Source organism: Euphorbia lathyris, chromosome 1, assembly GCF_963576675.1.
Source record: "Euphorbia lathyris chromosome 1, ddEupLath1.1, whole genome shotgun sequence".
NCBI lineage: Eukaryota > Viridiplantae > Streptophyta > Magnoliopsida > Malpighiales > Euphorbiaceae > Euphorbia > Euphorbia lathyris.
This window is the reverse complement of record NC_088910.1, coordinates 18,895,516-18,901,398: the sequence shown is the minus strand read 5'-3', so window position 1 is coordinate 18,901,398 and position 5,883 is coordinate 18,895,516. Positions and strand designations below refer to the sequence as shown.

At 42.4% G+C, this 5,883-nt stretch overlaps 1 long non-coding RNA gene across 1 annotated transcript; it reads right to left on the bottom strand.

The window, feature by feature from the left end:
• Positions 1-4,621: 4,621 nt before the first annotated feature.
• LOC136220307 (uncharacterized) lies at positions 4,622-5,265 on the bottom strand. Its single transcript, XR_010684483.1, has 2 exons — positions 4,850-5,265; positions 4,622-4,755 (listed from the first exon to the last, which is right to left on the bottom strand). It is a non-coding gene; the product is annotated as an uncharacterized lncRNA (long non-coding RNA).
• Positions 5,266-5,883: the final 618 nt, after the last annotated feature.

Sequence of the window (5,883 nt, the reverse complement as noted above, 5' to 3'; positions counted from 1 at the left end):
AAACTGAAAGCCAAAAGACCTATAGGTATCTAGAATGGTTGAGATACAACATCCAGGATCATATTGGCACACAGATGGTGGTTCGGGTACAAGATTCCAGGAATTTAGCCCTCAAGGCTGAATCCCATCTAACCGGGAGATCTAGGAGATCCGCCACTACTGAGTATACGCCTGGAGGAAGAGATAACATGAAGCCTTATGACAAAGGCAAGCAGGTGGCGAGTGCCAGTGGGGCCAAGGTCAACAGTGTGGGAAGGGGATTTGTCGGAGATACTAGGCCGTATAAGGAAGCACCTATACCAGCTAAGAGCAACAATCCGTACACGAGGCCAGCACCTTTTAAATGTTTTCGGTGCAATGAGCCAGGCCATAGGTCCAACGAATGTCCTAGGAGGAAGAGCGCCAACATGGTGGAGAGGTATGAAGATGACTATGACGAAGGGGATGAAGTATTTTGTGAACCCTTAGGAGAAGATGATGATGAGGCGGATGAAGAGAGATACGCCATTCATGTGGTACGGTGTTTGTTAGTCTCCAGTTGGATAGAGGGAGATCAGAGGGACCGACTATTCAGAACCCGCTGTCTTGTGAAAGGTGGGCGATGCAATGTGATAATAGATAGTGGGAGCCAAGAGAACATTATGAGCAGCAGCGCCGTTCGAAAATTCGGGTTGTTGGCGGAGGCGCATCCCGACCCCTATAGGGTGGGGTGGATCAAGAACGTGGGTGAACTTAGAGTGAACCCGAGATGCAGGGTACCTATTGAGATTGGTGATTATAGTGATGAAGTCTATTGTGATGTGGTCTATATGGACGCCTGCCACCTATTGTTGGGCCGACCCTGGCAGTTTGATAACGACGCCATCCATGCAGGAAGAGAGAACACTTACAGATTTGTGAAGAATGGGGTGAAGTTCGTACTTACGCCAATGATGAGAGAACCAAAGGACGACGAGAAGTCTACCTTGGTAGTCTGTCCTACACACAAATCATTTGTCAGCGAATGTGAAGAGAGCCAAATGGTGTATGTGGTAATGGTTAAGGCGAATCACGAAGCCTCCCCAGTGGATGAACGGGAGATGCCGAATGAAGTGACCCGCCTACTTGGCGAGTATCCGGATCTCTTCCCTGAGGAATTGCCAAGTGGGTTACCACCTTTGAAGGACATCCAACATCATATCGACCTTGTGCCCGGGGCTAGTTTACCAAGCCTCCCCCATTATCGAATGAGTCCAAGAGAAAATGACATCATGAGGCAGAAAGTGGAAGAGCTCATTGAGATGGGATACGTTAGAGAAAGTATGAGTCCATGCGCCGTCCCAGCCCTACTTACGCCCAAGAAGGATGGATCTTGGCGGATGTGTGTGGACAGCAGGGCTATTAACAAGATCACTATCAAGTATAAGTTCCCTATTCCAAGGCTGGATGATATGCTAGACCAACTTGGCGGATCACGAGTTTTCTCCAAGATTGATCTCAGGAGCGGTTATCATCAGATACGAATTCGCTCTGGGGATGAGTGGAAGACCGCCTTCAAGACTAGAGATGGGTTGTATGAGTGGTTAGTTATACCATTTGGGATGACTAATGCTCCCAGTACCTTCATGAGGCTGATGAATCAGGTTCTTCGCCCGGTGATTGGAAAATTCGTAGTTGTGTATTTTGATGACATCCTGATTCATAGCGAGACCTTGGGGAAGCATGTGGAGCATTTATAGGTAGTGTTTGACTTGTTAAGGAAACACCACTTATACGCCAACACTAAGAAGTGCGATTTTATCATGGAAAGCCTGGTTTTCCTTGGGTTCGTGGTTAGTGGCGATGGGGTCCAAGTTGATGGGGAGAAGGTAAGAGCCATCCGAGAATGGCCTACTCCGAGGAACGTGGGGGACATTTAGAGCTTTCATGGGCTAGCCACATTTTATCGACGATTCATCAAGAACTTCAGTTCCATAATGGCCCCGTTGACGGAGTGCTTAAAGAAAGGAAAGGGATTCGCGTGGGCGAATGCTCAAGAGGAGAGCTTCGCCCTGATCAAGGAAAAGCTGAGTACAGCGCCAGTGCTGGCGTATCCCAATTTTGATAAATTGTTCGAGGTTGAGTGTGATGCCAGTGGAGTTGGGATTGGTGGTGTCCTGATGCAAGAAAAGAGGCCCATTGCGTATTTCAGTGAGAAGCTCTGTGAGGCAAGGCAAAAGTGGGCCACGTATGATCAAGAATTTTATGCTGTAGTAAGGGCGTTGAAAGTGTGGGAGCATTACTTGGTAGGGAAAGAATTCATTCTCTACACCGACCACCAAGCTCTCAAATACCTGGGAAGTCAGAAGCAACTTCGAAGCTTTATGCACGCCCGGTGGTCCGCCTTCATAGAAAAGTTCCTCTATAAGCTTATCCATAAGGCTGGAAAACAGAACAAGGTGGTGGACGCCTTAAGTCGAAGGGTGTCACTAATAAAAACAGTAAACCTGGAGACCGATTGTTTTGAACACATCAAAGGAGAATACTTGGCGGATCCTGATTTTGGCAGTATTTGGGAAAAGTGTAAGCACCAGCATGGGGATGGGGCGTATCACCTGATGGATGAGTATCTCATGAGGGGCAACCAACTTTACTTACCCTGCACTTCCATCCGCGAGAAGGTTGTTCGTGATCTACATGGCGGATCCCTGGGAGGGCATTTTGGGCGACACAAGACATATGAAGCAGTGAGTTCTCGTTATTTCTGGCCTAAGATGAGTAGAGATGTTTCCTACTTAGTAGAATGATGCTATATTTTCTAGACCGCCAAGGGACGCACTACAAATGCTGGCTTGCAGCTACCCTTGCCGGTGCCAGAAACCATATGGGAGGATCTGTCCATGGATTTTGTCCTAGGGTTACCCAGAACTCAGAGAGGCATGGATTCCATCTTTGTCGTGGTTGATCGGTTTTCAAAGATGGCCCACTTCATACCATGTCGCAAGACTAATGATGCCTCAGCGACTGCTAAGCTATTTTTCAAAGAGATTGCCAGGCTACATGGCGTACCTAAGAGCATTGTCTCGGATCGTGATATGAAGTTCCTCAGTCACTTCTGGCGGACGCTGTGGGCTCTGTTTGATACGTCTCTGAAGTTTAGTACCACCGCCCACCCTCAAACAGACGGAGAGACAGAGGTGGTCAATAGAACTTTGGGAAACTTACTGCGCAGCAAATGTAAGGATAAGCCCATGATGTGGGATGCGGTTTTAGCCCAAGCCGAGTTCGCCTACAACGACTCTGTACATTCGGGAACCGGGAGATCCCCATTTGAGGTGGTATACACGAAGACCCCGAATCACATCCTTGATATAGCCCATCTTCCTAAAGAAAACGTGACTGCCAACCAGCTGGCCAAGGATTACGTACAGATGCACCAAGAGGTGAGAGAGACTCTTGAGGAGAGAAATCAGAAATTAAAGGCCAAAGCGGATGAGCACCGCAGGGACCTACAGTTTGAAGTTGGGGATGAGGTTATGGTATATTTTGGCAAAGAGAGACTCGCCAACGCCCCAAGCAGCAAGCTTCGGCCTAGGAAATACGGGCCATATAAGGTCACCAAGAAGGTCAATGCCAATGCCTATCATATAACATTGCCGAATTGGCTTGGTAAAATCTCACCAGCGTTCAACATCCGTGACCTTAGCCCGTGGAAGCCGGATGGTCCTTTGGAGTTCAACAAGGACGAATCAGTGCCGAGATCTTTTAAAGAAGGAGAGAATGATGCGGACATCCTAACTAGGATCACTGATCACGCGCGCTCTGTCGGATCCTCAGATATCAGGCCCACGGAGGTTGTACCTAGGAGGGCGGATCCCCAGGACATACGAGCGGGGCGGATCTAGGAGTACACAAGGAGGCATATCAACATCTACCCTGGGCGGATCTCTAGGTTTACTTCCTCCCGAAGGAATTCACCAACAATCCTGACACTCCGTACCTGTACCTTTGTACTGATTGTCGGGGCGTATTACCCTTTTACCCTTTTGTTGATAACCTTATTGTAACCCTAGTAGGGGTAGTCCTTGTCCTTTTGTTATCTTTAGGGGGATGTATTTAAACCCCCATTTTGTAAGGATGAGGCAACTTTTAATCAATCAAAATCATTCTCTTTGAGAATCTAAGGTTTATACCTTGTTTATTGGGATTCACTCCTTCTAGTTTAGCTAGAGAAGAAGCTCTTTGTTGGTTTACGATTAAAACCTTCATTTATCGTTTTCAATCTGTATCATTGTAACATGTTGGAAATATGTTCAGTTTAATGGAACCTTTTTAAGGCTGAAAGCTTTAGTTGCAGAGAAGCAATTACTGGGATTAATTCTCTTCCTTAGAAACAGGTCATTTTCGAAAGTGACTGATATTTGCTCATCCAACAGCTTCATGAAAAACAAATTTCAATATTTAGATATGATTTTAATTTATATTTAGTTGTGGTTTATCAAACTTGGTTATTTAGGTATAATTTTGGAATACTTCTCAAATATGTAGTCACAAATTATACATCAAACTTAGTTAATTAAATTGGTTATATATATATATATATATATATATATATATATATATAATCGACATTAAGAGCATATATATCAACAATATACTATAGTAAACTCAAACTTGTAAATAGTCCATTTATTCATGAGATACTATAATATCTAGATACATATTAGAAGAGAACATGTCGGAATCTTTTATTATAATTAACAACTCTTCATGTCACGCGAGGAGGAACCGTATAACCTGAAAAAGATTCGTAAACGAAAAACTGAATTAATTATGAAATATTAAAATAAAAATAAATACTATATATTGTGTGTGAAAAGACTAAACTTACTTCCACATTTCATTCCGGGTTTAACCTGAACACCACATGTTCTAGATATATAAATAACTTTTTCCATGCTAATCATAGCTTCAACTTCCGGAGTTACATACTTGCAAGTGCAAGGAACATCATCATATTTTAATATTTGACAACAGTCCTTAGACGGAGGAATTTTGGGTCCCTCTTTCTTTATAAATTTACCACAATGAGCTGTTAAGGCAGAAATTTGGTCTTCACAACCTGCTGAAACAATTTGATCACTCAAAATTAGAGCTCCTACCATTAAAAATGTTGCTATAACCACAGAACTTGAAATCTTTGTGTTTTCCATATCTCTTAAAATCCTCAGAACTTATGTATGTAAATATGGGTGATTGAGATGTTTGAGTTGATGAATATTGATATGATATTATTTATATTAAGAGGAAAGTAGTAACTTTTTATTTGTAATTGGGTAAGTGAGGAATCGAAATGCCAAATGGCAAAAATAGGATTACATGAAAATCTGGATATGTGATTATATTAAATTGTGAAAATCCAACAAGAATCCATTACAAATCTATGAGGATTTGATATTCAATGCTTTTAATTTGAGATAGCCAATTGGTAGATTATGTTCCTGTACATTTGGATAAATTTTATAAGTGCATGATTGCCAATTGGTAGATGATGTTCCTGTACACATAATATTTTGATTATAATTCAAATTCAATACATGGATTAAGCAGCTTCTGTTGTTGTTTCTAAAAAAAGTTGAGATTTCTATATAATGAAGCTTCAAGAAATTGGAAAAATATACCCTTCCATGATGAGAATTTCTGTTTTTATTTTTCATTTTAGTCAGATGTGGGCACTGTAAAAAGAATTATAATAATGAGATTCCCGAATGATTTATAAAATACTAAAATATGGCGATGCTTTCCAATTTAGGTTATAGTTTTATATTATATTAATAAAATTAAAAATACCTTCTGGAGTAGCTCAATTGGCTATTAACCAGAAGGTTGAATCAGGGGTAGAGTTAGTCCAGGATCTGGGGGGCC